Source organism: Kogia breviceps, chromosome 6 (assembly GCF_026419965.1).
Source record: "Kogia breviceps isolate mKogBre1 chromosome 6, mKogBre1 haplotype 1, whole genome shotgun sequence".
NCBI classification, from domain to species: Eukaryota; Metazoa; Chordata; class Mammalia; order Artiodactyla; family Physeteridae; genus Kogia; species Kogia breviceps.
Window position 1 is genome coordinate 24,069,703 of NC_081315.1, and position 14,916 is coordinate 24,084,618.

The window sequence follows — 14,916 nt, forward strand, 5'->3', positions numbered from 1 at the left end:
CTTTGCCACTGTTCACGTGATCTTTGGGTCCTCCTGATCCTCAGTTTCCTTATCTGTAAAATGGGGAGAGGGTGGGCAACACATCTACATTCTAAACTCTCTTGCCCTCTAACATTCCTCTTTTCAGACTTTTCCTTGGCAGGGAGGGGCAGATGGGGAGCTTCTCAATAGACTTCCTTTTGGGGGGGGGGAATAAATCTTTATTTCTTGTTCATCTTAAATAGCCTAGTGTATATATTAGCGCTGCAGAAGCAGAATTCTTTGGGGACCCTTTGGCGCTTCCCTTAACAGAATTCAGGCTCACTGACCCCAGGGCTGCCGAGTGCCTGTGCTGCTGTGTCTGATACAGAGTGGAAGCTCACCAGGTATCTGTTGACTGAATTGATAAACAGGTATCTCTGGAGCTTTTGTAAATGTGCCACGTGTTGAATACTGTGGAAGGAAAGGCCCACTCCCTTCCCGTAAGGAGTTTCTAATTTGTTCCCCAAGACAAGCTGTAAATGCATGTTCCTTTAAATCGTTTTACAAGAGCCATGTTTATAAGGCTGTATATGATGAATTGCCAAATGGTTGTTACAGACGGTAATTGCTTAAGAGCTCAGACTAGAGGGGAGGGGGATGGGGGCAGCCAGGGAAGACTTCACAGGTGAATTTCAGGCTCCATTCTTGGAAGAATCCAGGTGCTTCTGACAGAAATAGCAAAATCAGAAGGGAAGCCTGGTTTTCAAGGAAGAACAGGGACTCTGTGTTGAGTTCACACATCCCCGCGAAAAGAACAGAACAGCTCCGTTTCATGCATGGAATTTGGATGTCAGCTGTAACTTGCAGTTTGAGAAGTTTCAGTTTCTGCCATGACCTAATGCTCCTGATGGGATCCTGACCACAAGTGAATTTTCTGTCCCAGGCTAGACAACAAACCAAACAACCCCACTTGTCCGGTCACCTGAACTTATTAAAATTCCAAGGGACATGTGTTATTTAAGATTTCTTTATGTCTGTTTGGAACTAAATAATTCATTCTGGCAAGCATTTAGTTGACAACAGAGAGGGAGCATGTCCTGGAAGGAGGGAGAATAAAAGAGCCTTTGATTCATTTGCTTCTGAGTTCCAGCAGGAGGGCAGGGGCTGCCTTGGGCTAGCGTCTTATTTTGGACTTTGGAAGCCATCTTAGCCCAGCTGTGTGAGTGCCAGCCAGTGCTGGAGGAAAGAGAATAACACCATTGGATCACATTAAACCCCTCCTGACTGTTGATGGAAGGGTTTCTCCCATTTCACATTCCTTGCATTAACATGGTGGCTCATTTCCCCCAAGTTAGAGTTCCATCTGAATTTGCTACTTGAACTTGGATTGAAGTCGCAGCACTTCTGCGACTCTTTATCTCAGTCGACTAAGTACAGGAAACTTACCAAGACCCAGGTCCCTGTCTGCTCCCCCCCTTCAGCTACAGGAACAAATAGAATCAGCATTCTGTTCTTCTTTAGATTACTCCTGGGGGAAAGTGGCTCATTGTACCATGGATTTCCACGGTCCTTAACTATGTAGCCTCTTCATTTGCCAACTCAGTGGCTGGGGGAGCCTTAATGAATTGGAGATGGCGATGCAGGCCTGTGGAATTACTGGGAAAAGTCATTTTAGGAACTTGGAACTTCGACCATTCCAGGCTTGTCTGTGTGAGCACCTCAGATCCTACAAGAATGCCTTAACTGGAAAAGAATTTTTTATATTTTAAGCAATTCTTTTATTCATAGGAGCAAAATGCTCCCTAACTGAAGAGAAGAACGCTCATTGCTGAATGTGTATAAAGTAGAACCCAGCAGCTTTTGACCCTCCCACAGTCTGCTTTATTAAAAAAAAAAAAAAAAAAAATAGTTAAGACTCTGCACCGAAATGCATGCTTGGTCGTTATCTGGGTTACATTAGCCCTTGAAGCATTCTGATTACAGCTTGTAGCTGCCAAGCCCTGTCCTGCAGTGTTATCTGGAACAAAAATTTTCCATGTGGTTGTTTTTAGCAGAGCTACTATATGCAAACTGCATGTGAAGATGTAAGTCGCAAAGAAATAGAGCTTCTAGAAGGGGAAATGTGAGTGATCTTAATTTTTTTTTCTACTATTTAACTGTTCTTTCCTTTCTGTGTGTTTCAGAAATTTTTGTCATATTTCTAAACTGAGCTTCGTTTACTTATATACACTGGAAAGAATGCCAAATTTACAAGTTTTTCGTATGGTGGTGTTTTTTTTCCTCCCAGCTTTTTTCTTTGAATTCATACTTCGCCTAGGTAATTCCCCATGTGTTCAAAAAAAAAAAAAAACAACAGCAATGTCCTAAAAGGAAAAAAACAAATGGCTACATTGTTCCATGAATTAAAAACAATATACCAAGAGTCCAAACATTTCTCTTCAATGTAGAAATCTTAGGTCATTTTTTTTTTTCAAGGAAGAAAAATACTAAACTTTGCTTTAACTATCCTGCTCATTGTTTTTCTTTTCCCTTTTTAATTTATTTTCCTTTGTTTTAACTCGAGTCGTTTAATTTTTTTTGAAAAGTTTTACATATGGTTCTTTAAGAATATCACACATGGAAAAAGAAAACATTAAAATTTCATTTTACTTTTCATTCTCTGGTCTGAAGAGGGGAAAAAATGTTAATTAACAGTAAGGGTTTGTAACTGACTTCGTGTTGCTTGGTTGAATTGAATATTTGTCACTATTGCCTAGTGATATTTAGCAGTTTTAGGTGAAATAAGCAGGTAAATATAATTTTAGTTAAGAGGCTTGCTTTTATGAAATAAAATATGCAGGACAGTAGCATCAGGGGATTGAGAACTCAATCTATTTTTGTCATTTTTACTGTAATTGATTTTTTTTTTTTTTTTTTTTTTTTTTTTTTTGCATTTTGCGGGCCTCTCGCTGCTGTGGACTCTCCCGTTGCGGAGCACAGGCTCCGGACGCACAGGCTCAGCGGCCCCGGGCCCAGCCGCTCCGCGGCCTGTGGAATCTTCCCGAACCGGGGCACGAACCGGCGTCCCCTGCATCGGCAGGCGGACTCTCAACCACTGCGCCACCATGGAAGCCCTGTAATTGATATTTTGTATTAAATATTTATTGTATTTAATACATTGGTGAGCCAGTTGCTATAAAATTTTATCTGCTAACTTTTTTAAGTGGGAGAGAGGTAAAAAGCACTCTTTCCCCCAGGAATCCCTAGCCCCCCCTTTCCCCTTGTTTTCCACTTCTTCGAACTCTGTAGTAGAAGCCTCACTACCAACATCACAAAGTATTCGTGTCAAAATCCTTACACACACAATCTTTCACCTTTTCTCTAAAAAAGGGGGAGTTATCTATGTCCTGTTATATAGTAATCAAGACTAGGAATCATAATCTTCTACCCAGCAGGTAGATTGTTTTTCTCTCCTGAAATGCAGTTTTTAGTTACTACTGTATTGGGAAATGCGGTCAGGCCACTTTCTGGCTAGCAGTACTCCTCCCTTAAATGACTACCTGGTTAAAGAATTAAGTACCTGGTGTGCTCTTGTCAACTCCAGTCCATCACACATTCCCATCTGTGCCTTGGCTAGGGTCATCGGGGCCAAGAGGAAGGTGCTTCTGGTTGCAGGGGTGACCACTTGATTTGCGGGAAAGAAGTGCTTTCATCTTTGTCACTTGGAAGAGAAACACTTGGTAAAATGCTACCTCCAGTGCTGTGAATTCCAGTGGCGTTAGGTAGAACTTGGGGAGGAAGGCTCACCCCACTGGGTTAGGGAAGCATCATTTGAAGTCCCTACCCTCTGGCAAAGTTATAATTGACCCCAGAGTTGTGTAGGAGGATTGGATTTTACAAGTTCTCCCGGACAATTTCAGATTTAAGTGTTTAAAGTGTTGGAAAAAGGTAAAAGGAAATAACTGAGCTAGGAAGAATGCGAAATATTTGGGCAGTTAATTTGTTCCTGGTGGTGCTGTTACATAAAACCAAAGGCTTCTGAGTAATCTTCACAGGATATCTAGGTCATTTTATCTCTGAAGAAAAGTGCACAAAATTAAACTGATGCTGTAGTTCTTTTTTCTTTCTCTTTTTTTTTCTTTCTCTTCATTTAAGCAGTGGAAGAGTCAAAACAGGAAAAGCATGCCTGGTATATTTTTAGTTTTAACATATCTTTCTAGATGATTTTCCTAATGACCCACAGTATACACAGTAGAATGTGTGTACACATGATCTATTTACAAAGAAAATTATGGCTTCATTTATCATTCTTTGGTGTTTGTAATAGGTTATTAATTTCCAGAGGACAAAGATGGCATTTGTTCTCTGCATCTGAAATGCACAGGGTGGTACCTGGCACAATCTCTTGAGTAGCATGACCAAATACTTGTTGAATTTTAAGCCTAAAATGATAAATCATCTAGTTCAGTGTTTCTCAACCTCTTCTAACCCATTTCTCTATCATGTATTATTTTGAGTTTCCCATGGCTTTTAATCCAGTTTTATTTTCTATGATTTGCATTACAAAAACAATAGCTATATCGAATATCTTTCCCAATTATACTTATCTCCTTCTTCCCTAGTAGAGAGTCCAACCTCCTCTTTTTACAGGGAATGAAAATAAATCGCCTCCGAGAGACTTAATTGATTTGTCCGAGGTCATACCAGTTAACTAGCTGTTCTGGCAGGGCCAGATCTCTTACTTCTCAGGTCAGACCCTGCAGTCCTTGAGGGGATGCCCGCTGAGAACAAGGCCTTGCAAAGAATTCAGAAGAGGTCCAAGAGGGCACTGCCTCTACCTTTCAGGAGTTTCTGTGCTACTAGGGACATAAGAGGCCACTCAGTACTGCAAATTATGTTGTGATCAGTGATGTGTGAGACCAGGCTTTAGAAGAATTCAGCCGAGGGAGGTGAATTCAGGGACTCGGGAAGGTTTCATGAAGGTGGCAAGAGAGATGTCACCAGGACCTTAAAAGATGGATTCAATTTTCAGAGATGGGGCTGGAGCGGGACTCTTTCTATTACTCCATCTTCCAGCCAGACTCGTGGGTAGGTTGTGTTCACTTGGCGGCCCCCTCTTCCTCACTGACTGGTCATCTCATAGTGGAATACAGCCCGGGTCCTTTTCCACCATCCTTACCTAACCCGGCTCCCACTAAGATCCCAGATGGTTGCCTAATCTAGCAGAACTAGACCTGAACTTTTCAGTTTTTATTTTTCATGAAACTCCTGACCGCATCGTTGGAGATAACCAGTGCATTTTCTCAAAATAGGTCCTTCCCTGTGCCTTCCTGATACCAGGCTCTGGTTTCTGGAAGTGTTGGCGTTCCTAAGCGTGTTCTAGTGCTGGCTAGCCCTGGATGCTCTCCACTCCCATGTCACACTGTTAGTAGTTCTTCATCCGTTGGGAGTTCATGAGCTTTTTTGAAAATTTGATAAAAGCTCCATGTTCTCCATTTCCATAGAATTCTTTTTCTTTTTTTTTTTTTTTTTTTTCCCCCCTGCTTGGCCAGTGCCCACATCATGCTGGTTGTTAGTTGATTTACAGTTTTGTTAGTTTCAGGTGTACAGCAGAGTGATTCAGTTAACATATTCTCTTTCAGATCCTTTTCCATTGTAGGTTATTACAAGATATTGAGTAGAGTTCCCTCTGCTCTACAGTAGGTCCTTGCTGGTTATCTATTTTATATATAGTAGTGTCCACCGAATTCTTATAAACTTACACACAAACCTTATTACCCCCTTGCACGTTTCCTAACCTTTAAAGCCCATCTGTGGATCATAAAGCCCAGCGAAATGCGCCTGAATTATATGCTGATGATTTGAAGACACCATTTCGGCCCATTTGTCACTCCACATCTTTGTTTTGTTTTGTTTTGTGGTACGCGGGCCTCTCACTGTTGTGGCCTCTCCCGTTGCGGAGCACAGGCTCCGGACGCGCAGGCTCAGCGGCCATGGCTCACGGGCCCAGCCGCTCCGCGGCACGTGGGATCTTCCCAGACCGGGGCACGAACCCGCGTCCCCTGCATCAGCAGGCGGACTCTCAACCACTGCGCCACCAGGGAAGCCCTGTCACTCCACATCTTTGGCTCTAACTGGTTAGTAGCTCTCTAACTGCTTAGATCCCCACAGCACCGGAGAGTCTGCATGCCCACGGCAGGACTCAGCATCCTCTCCCTAAACCCCCGTCCTCTGGCTGTTCCCTCTCTCAGTCAGTCACGCCACCATCCCTTTCCCAGTGGCTTAAGCCAGAGGGTTTCCTTTGTTCTCTTCTCCTTCTCCACCTCCAGTGACCAAATCCTGTCAGCTTTACCTTCCGAAGATCTCTTGACTTCCTGCCCTCTGTGTTGCCCAAGCTGCCTTTGCCTTTGCCTTTCTGCCGGATTTCTGCAATAGCTAGTTCACCTCCCTGTCTCCATCCTCGCGTCCCTCCAGACCAGCTTCATCAAGGCAGCCAGCATGGCCTTTCTGAAACCCAGATCTGATCACCCCGGGCTCCAGTCGGAGGCCGTTCCGCAGGGTTCCTTGGCTCTGAGGGATGCCCAGACCCCTTCTCTTGGCTTGCAGGGCTCTCTGCGATGTGGCCCATGCATGTTACCTCCTTCTCACTCAACGCGCTCCGCTTCAGCGGTACTGAGCTTGCGGCTCCCGAAAGGGCTTTGTGATTCCTCACCCTGGCCTTGGCCTGTGCGCTTCTCTCCTCCAGGGATTCCTGGCCCTCCTCTCTCTGCCTCCACACCCAGGCTACCCCGGGAGCCTCCCTCGAACTCCCGCCCCCACTGTCACTCGCCCATGCTGACCCAGCGGGGCCAAGAGCGTCTGTTTTGTTCCCCTTCGATGCTCAGCTGTTCCCACGGGACAGTGCCCATCGCACCAGATGGCGCTTGTTTGTTGAATGTCTTGTTCCCCCTTTTGATGCTGGGGCTCCTTGTGATTTTTCACGAGCCCCCAGTACTTTTGCCTTCAAGGGCTCCCTTCCTCTAATGAAAAACACAAGAATAAAAATTATATTTTGGGCTTCCCTGGTGGCGCAGTGGTTGAGAGTCCGCCTGCCGATTCAGGGGACGCGGGTTCGTGCCCCGGTCCGGGAAGATCCCACATGCCGCGGAGCGGCTGGGCCCGTGAGCCATGGCCGCTGAGCCTGCGCGTATGGAGCCTGTGCTCCTCAACGGGAGAGGTCACATCAGTGAGAGGCCTGCGTACCGCAAAAAAAAAAAAAAAAAAAAAAAAAAAATTATATTTTGCAACTGTGTCCAGGTAGATGAATATGTTCCGAGCTGGATTTATTATTAGATAGCTATTATCCTTATTATGTTCACTTTTTATTCTGATTTTAAAAGAAATTCATAATAAGACATTTTTTGTGGGCTCCTGAAAGTTTTACGGGCTCTAGCACTTGGTGGCCTGTGCCTGATGGACACCTTGGCTGTGTTAAGTGGACACGAATCCTCCTCCGGCGATGAAGTTGACAGCTGATTGATTGTGACTCGGAAAGGCAAGGAGCCCACTAGTTATTTCCTTATGTGGCACGTTTGTAGTGGCTTGAATAGCTCCTTGAAACCAGTTTAAGATTGTGTATTGTATTCCCTGGTATCGGAAAAATATATTTTAAAAAGTAGGATCACAGACTTAAGAGACGTATATATATATGTATACCTAAGAGCAAAAATCATGAGATCTTTATGATGTCAAAAATATGTTCCTCGAGCTAATTTACTAATACGAACCTTTCTTCGCGATATGTCTGTGTACAGCAGTGGTTTTTAGTGGAAGCGCGAAGGTGAGTTTTGCCCCCGCCAGGGACGTTTAACAATGTCTGGAGGTGTTTTTTGGTTGTCGCCACTGGGGGTGCCACTGGCGGCTGGTGGGTTGAGACAGGGACGCTACTAAACATCCTGCAGTGCACGGGACAGCCTTTGCAACCAAGAATGACCCAGCGCCAAATACCGATAGGGCAGAAGTTGGGAAACCCTCAGGTAGACGAATCCTTCATAAAGCTTGGTTCCTACAGGTGTTATTTATTCATTTGGTTTATTTCTCTGTGTTTCCTTTAAAAGTCACAATTCAGGTACAGGACTGCGTTGCAGCCTTGGACCCAGGCATTTCCTTTTCTGGCTTCAATAAGGTTGAGAAAAAGTCATTTAGATGCCTGAGCTTTTGAACCCCAGAGGTTGGGGCCATGCACCCCTGTCACAAGGGTTTCTGCAAGAGACAGAAATCTCTCTCCAGTGGTAAATGGTCTGTTATCATTTAAATCATTGCCCCAAATGCTCTTTTTTTTTTTTTTTTTTTTTTTTCCCATGCTAATCCTAGCTGGAGTACAACCAATTGTTGTCTGGGTGGGGAGGGGGATGCTGAGTCATTTATTCATGCTTTTTATTACCTCTTGGCTTGAATATCGCCATTCATTGTTCACAAGCCGCTCAGCTTGTTTACTTTTTATAAATTACATGTAATCAGTCCTCTTGCAGGTCTGGCTGCTGTAATTGGCAGCAGCCATGGAGCAGGGCTGATGAGTCTGCATTTGTGCCGCTGTCTCACAGTCAGCTCAGTCTCCAACCTTTGTTACCTCCTCTGTCTGTATTTCAAAAGGAAGGTGAACAGAACTGCCACGCTGCTCTCTCTTCTCAGATGCTCTGACGGCACTTGTTCGTGTAATAGTTCGGTAGAGTCCCCGTGTCCTTTGGTGAGGGAAGAATCAAGGGTTTGGGGCAGTGGGCCTCAGACTTTACTGTGCATGCCAATCACCTGGGTAACTTCTGAAATGAACATTCTGGAGCCTTTGCCCTTTCTGAAATTTTTAGTAAATCTCGGTAGAGGTCCTGGAAACTGCATTTTCTAACTCAAATCCCTGCTGATTCTGATGTAGGTGGTCCTTACCTTACACTTGGATAAGTGCTGAGTTAGCATGGAGGAAACATGGGAAACGGAAGAAAATCCAATAGAAGCAAGTGTGTATAGAGAGCGGGATAGGAAGGCAAGAACCAAAACTCAGAAAGTAACTTCAGCCTCTTTTCTGTGAGATAAGGGAAATATGCTGTGATCCTTTAAAAAATATGAGATTTAGATCAAAGTTTCCCCTAAAGGGGACATATTTAGTGGATGACAAAAGTGAAAGGTAAGAATATGAGAAAGTACCTAACCATCGCCAAGAAGCTCAAAGATGTGATGAAATCAGGGAAGGTACTGTGTAGGTATCGATTTGAAAAAGAACGTGCATTCCTGAATTGAGAGCTTTATGAATGGCTTACAGATGAAGAGGATTTGCTCCTCACCAGAAGTTCTGGTTATTCTGGTTATTGGATCTGAAAGCCTATTATTAAAATACAGTCCAGATTTCCTGGAATAGTTCCAATTTCAGATATTTTTTTCCCACTGTCTTTATAGTACATGTCTAGTTTGCCCTAATTTTTGGTTAGTTGAGATGTGCTTGGTTTGTAAAAGAGTACCAAAATAGTTCAACATGACTAAAGAAGTTCTGTTATCAAATTTCTGTCTGTCCGTCTGTCTCTCTCTCTCTCTCTCCCTGTGTGTAATGTATATATTCTAATCTGTTTCTTTGAACCTAAACTTTGATTTTAAAGTCCATTTTAGAGAACGAGAGCAAGAGAGAGAGAGAGATAAGACAGACTCTATCTTTAGAAAATTGGCCAAGAAATGGCGCAGGTGGGAATGGTTATTTAATCCTAGCAGAGGAATAAAGAATTTATGTCCAACTACCTACTGAGTTCACTCTGTTTTTAGAAAGCTATCATCTTTTTCACATATTATTTTCTTAGGGGAACTTTATGATTCTATTTATACCTTGCAGAAAGAGATTGACACCCTCCTCCCAAAATAAAAGGAATTGGGGGAGTTACTTATAAAATGATGGCTATCCTCAGCTTTTGTTAATTCCTTCCTTACCCTGCTCTAACCATCTCTTCATCAGAGTGTGCGTCTTACAATTTAATTCTACCGTAACCGTCTCGGTGTCAAAGTGTTCATTTCTCCATGCTGGGAACCCAGATTGTCCTGTCGACTTTTCACCACTGTGGTGTCATACTGATGAGCTGTCCGACCTTTCCTCCCTCCGTTCCTTTCTCCATCCTTCACTCTCTCTCCCTTCCCCTCCATTTCCTTACTCAGGAAGATACTGCCTGAGTATCTGCCTGCAAGATCTGAGAGAATCTTCCCATCCTCTTTGTAAGTGTTGAGTAGCATTATTGTTATTATACGGTATCACTATTGTTATTATACGAAGTGTCTACCACACCCTCTTACTGCACCGAGAGTTCAAGTAGGTTCAGTTAGTAGATCACTTTGCTCCCGGAGTGAGTAGAAGGGCTGTTGCTGGCTAGTGGTGGGAACCCAGAACCAGCTTCTATCAAGAAAGGCTAGACTCCTGTGACTTCTGTCCTGCACAGAGAATCGAAGGCTGGGCTCATGCCTTGCTCTTTTCATTTCAGGTGACTTTATTGCCTTGCTTTCCTGTATTTTTAAAACCTTATACTTGGTAGACCTCTTTTCTTAGGAGTCTCTTGATAGATCTAGTTATTTTTTTTTCAGATTTTTTTCTATAATTTATTCTAACCCATATGTTGTTTAACACAGTGTTAGATGTTTCCAATGAATATTTAAATTTGCTGTAAACAAGTGTAAATGCTCCTGGGGCGAACCACAACATTAAGTAGTCATCCAAGTGCAGCATAAAAATATATACAGCTGATCAGTTTTCAGTGGGAGTATTTTAACTTTAAAATTTTTGGTTTTGCTTTAACATATAGGAAAAAAAAAGTTATAAAATGTTGGTCAAGCAGAAGTTGTAAAATATTAGGTAAGCAGATGTATTGCCCTTTGCATAAGTTACTAAAGGGAAATGTCTCTTTCATAATTAAATAATACATCATTAAACTGAATATACATATTTAAACTTCTCATGATTTTATATTTACTTATATTTAAATAGAAAATGCATAGTCTGACGTAAAATTCATAGGATGTTGGTACTTTGATTATTTCTATGTTTTAAGATATAATTTTTAATACTCAGATATATTTAAGAGTTTAGTATCTCCGTACTGATTTCAGTGATGCTTAAACAGCTAAAACATACTCTTGTATGGTAGCTTTTATGCATACTAAATATTTTAGCAAATGCAACTTTTATTCCCAAGCTGGAGAAATAGTTATATGTTGAGAAACCCATGTTCTTATTAACCGAGGGATATTGGAACATGGATATTGAAGTATTTTTAATGTCTCAGATAAGGTTCTCATGTTGAAAACATTCATGCTTGTTTTTCAAAGAGAATCTGTGGTCTCTAAACCGTGTACTTCCGAAGCAGAATAACTTTTCATAACTTTGAGATTTTTATTGAATTACTTAAGGAGAAGAAATACCTTTCTTAAAGTAGTGAAAGGAGGAAAACTGAATTACTGATCCTACTCTCAGTGAGAAATGAGGACCTAGGGAATTGAGGCCAAGGAAGTACCCTGAGTTCAAGGCCAGTTGCTTTTAGCCGGCAGAGGTAGTCATGGATGCAAGCATCCTGACACCCAGTGCGGTGCCATTCCCAGTCCGCCACATCTGTTCCCATCTTCAGTGGGTTGTTGTACTTTCCAAAATTCAAATGCTTTGACATTCAAGAGCACTTTAGCTGCCCCTCAGAGCAGTGACAATATGGTAAGTTCACCCCAGTCTCTCACTCTCCTTTTAGAATTTTTATTTTAAAAAAAAAGCACATAACATAAAATTTACCCTCTTACCCATTTTTAAGTGCACAGTTCAGCAATGTTAAGTGTTTTGACACGATTGTGCCACCCCAGTCTCTTTTGCTTCTCCGTCCAATCGCTGGAGCATTGGAAACATCTGAAGGGGCTTTAGACTGGCACCTTTCGGGAAGGCATGCAGCTCACCTGTGTTTGCTCCTGTCTTGTATTGATATCAGGAAGTTAATTAGGTGGGATTTGCTCACCTGATCCACACAGAAGATCCTACTTTAGTGCCCATTTGGAAATCCCACACCCCTCTCTGCCCCCGAGGAAAAATTCTTTCCTGATTGTAGATCCGTGCTCAGTTTAATCTTGATCATATGAGCGTGAGTCACCCTGGGTAAGTATGTAATCCCATTTATACCTTCCTTCCAACCTCCCTTTAATTTTTAAACTTAAGATACTGGATCCTGGTTTTCTGTATAAGGTCTGGTGATTTGGGGACTAATTTAGGGACCAGGCGATGCTGAGATTTTTTTTTGGAACTGGCAGTTTCTATTCTACTGACAGTGAAGCTGCATGGCCTATTTTAAAATTCAGACTATGTGTGGAATGTCTGTGTGGATGAAGAAACAAGTTAAAGCTTTTTTGGGGGAGGCAGGGAGAAAGAGGAATGAAAATTTTTAGGTAGTCTGATTTTGTGGGGGAAACGTTGAGATTTTTAGAGTACATACCAAGCAAAGATGAGTAGCTAGTTGGCTTTGCGATTTCTCTGGGTACACAGAGGAAATACTTAATGTTGGGCTAAAGAGATATTGTTGAATAAATTCCTTAACTGATAAATTAACAAACTAGTAAGCCTGCTGGTGATTTCCAGTTATCATTATCTTTCCCAGTGTGTAACCACTAATTCCATTTCTTCATTTGCAGAATGAAACGTATGTCACTGGGAAGTTCTTTTTAAAAGAATACTTGTCAAGTACCTTGGAATCTTTGAGATACTTTGAATATGGCACTGAAAGAATGTAAATCACTGATGCTTATATTTTTACACCCATAGAGGATTACTGGAGTGGGAGTGAGTTGATAATCGAAATATTCCTTTCAAAAGACAACATACATCTGAGCAAAGCTATTCTCCCTAAATGCTTATTTTAAATTGGCACACTTAGCTAACAGTCAGTAATCTCACTTAGCAAGTGTCTGGCACACCTGTTTTAACCTGCACAGGTTCAGTTCACACAAAGAAAGGGAGGGTGGGGTGACGTGGTGGGAGCACCCTGTTAGCCTCATTAACATATTTGGAATAACTATATTTGAATATTTGCCAGCTGACCTAGGCGATCTGGACGCCTGCCAAGGGAGCTATGGGAATTTCTGGGAGGAGTGTGGAGATTCAAGCCTGTGAAGTGTTGACATTTTCTTCTTGAAGGGGAAACCTTTCAGAAGATGCTATTTACGATACTTCCCTTACCCTCTGAACAAAATAAATTTTTCGTTGTCTCCGTTCACATTCTGCAGAAATTTCAGATCTTCTCTTTCCCCACCACCTTTTCGTGTTTCTTTTAGAATAGTACCTTAGGACTTGTCTCCCAAAAAGCTTTTGGTAATCTCTCTGGGATGAGTTTGAGTTCTTGCTCTGCCTGCTTTTTGTCTGCAGAATTAGTCCTGAAGCTCTTTCCGTGAGGCTCGCCGGAGCAACTCTTCTGCAATCTTATCATGTGAACACAAATGATGGGAACAGGACAGACAGGATAAAACTAGGGCACCTGTGGAGTCACCTCCTACCCAGTGGTTGCTCAGATCCTAAAGATGGCAGCCTGGCCCAGCTCCGAGGCGTAGAGAAATGGTCTTTCCAAGGTTCTCTTTTGGGGGCCTGTATCACAGTTGATGCATTGACACTTGTTTGCCTGCAACCACCACTTTGGGCTCTAAAACTAGTCAGGGGAGTAATCATTTGAAACCAGGGGTTCTCAGGTATTTTGATACAGTGCATTTAAGGGTGAGATGAGGCAATGCCTATCTTGAGTTCTCACTTTGGGGGGCTGTACACAGATGCTCAGGAGTATACTTAGGAGAGTATAAAAATCACCAGGGAGCTTTATCAGAAACCATGCACTTTGATTTTTTTTTTTTTTTTTTCTGAGGATAGGTAGGGATGACAAAGGAATGAGGTGAATCTGGTATCTGTTGAAGCTGTGGGTGCCACAGTGCGGCAGGTTGCATAGTTTAGGCCTGTTTGTTCCCCTGCCTTACGCTTACTCTCAGGAATGGAAAGATACCCCCTGACGACAGCAACATACATTCCTCCTGCGAAAGATTTTGAAATAATATGTTAAATGTACATTTAATAAGATTGTCAGAAAGGGATTTTTTTTTCCCCTATTGGAGCTTTGTTTTTTTCTTTATCTCTTCAAAAGTGGGCCATAAGACTGATATTTTAAAATCACAAATATGGAGTATCAAAAACAGACAAGAACAAATTTGATCATAGCTATTAAAACTTTAAAAAAAAATGAGAACCTAAAGAAGAAAGGGCTGGTACATTAAACCGAGCCTAAATTTTTAACAAATATTATAATGAGCATATGTATTTACATTTTATATGCCAATCATGTGTGTGTGTATAAATATATATGCTTTTAAGTATCTAGACCACAGTTATTAAATTGCAGCCAGCTTTTGTTGAACTTCACTGATTTCTCTGTATTTTTTTCAGTGTTCTATATGATTCTTATATTTACACAATCACCATCTACTCTTTTTTTTTTTTTTTTTTTAATATTTATTTGTTTATTTGGCTGTGCCGGTCTTAGTTGCGGCACGAGGGATCTTTAGTTGCAGCATGCGGGATCTAGTTCCCTGACCTGGGATCGAACCTGGGCCCCCTGCATGGGGAATGTGGAGTCTTTTTTTTTTTTTTTTAATTGGGGTATAATTGCTTTACAATGTTGTGTTAGTTTCTGCTGTACAACAAAGTGAATCAGCTATATGTACACATATATCCCCGCCCTCTTGGACCTCCCTCCCAAATGACCCCCCACCTCATCCCACCCCTATAGGTCATCACAGAGCACCGAGCTGAGCTCCCTGTGCTCTACAGCAGGTTCCCACTAGCTATCTGTTTTACACACGGTAGTGTATTTATGTCAAACCTAACCTTCTAATTCATCCAACGCTCCCCTTCCCCCGCTGTGTCCACATGTCTGTTCTTTATGTCTACGTCTCTATTCCTGCCCTGGG

At 42.3% G+C, this 14,916-nt stretch overlaps 1 protein-coding gene across 12 annotated transcripts in view; it reads left to right on the forward strand.

Moving 5' to 3' along the window:
- GAB1 (GRB2 associated binding protein 1) overlaps nucleotides 1-14,916 on the forward strand; it is a 130,560-nt gene that overhangs the window by 7,207 nt on the left and 108,437 nt on the right. For 4 of the 12 annotated variants that reach the window (XM_067035595.1, XM_067035592.1, XM_067035596.1 and 1 more), the window contains one exon: nucleotides 2,016-2,083. The exons of the other annotated variants lie outside the window; for them this stretch is intronic. The gene's annotated coding sequence lies outside the window, so the exon portion shown is untranslated. Of the gene's footprint in view, nucleotides 1-2,015; nucleotides 2,084-14,916 lie in introns of those variants that run through there. 12 annotated transcript variants of the gene reach the window in all.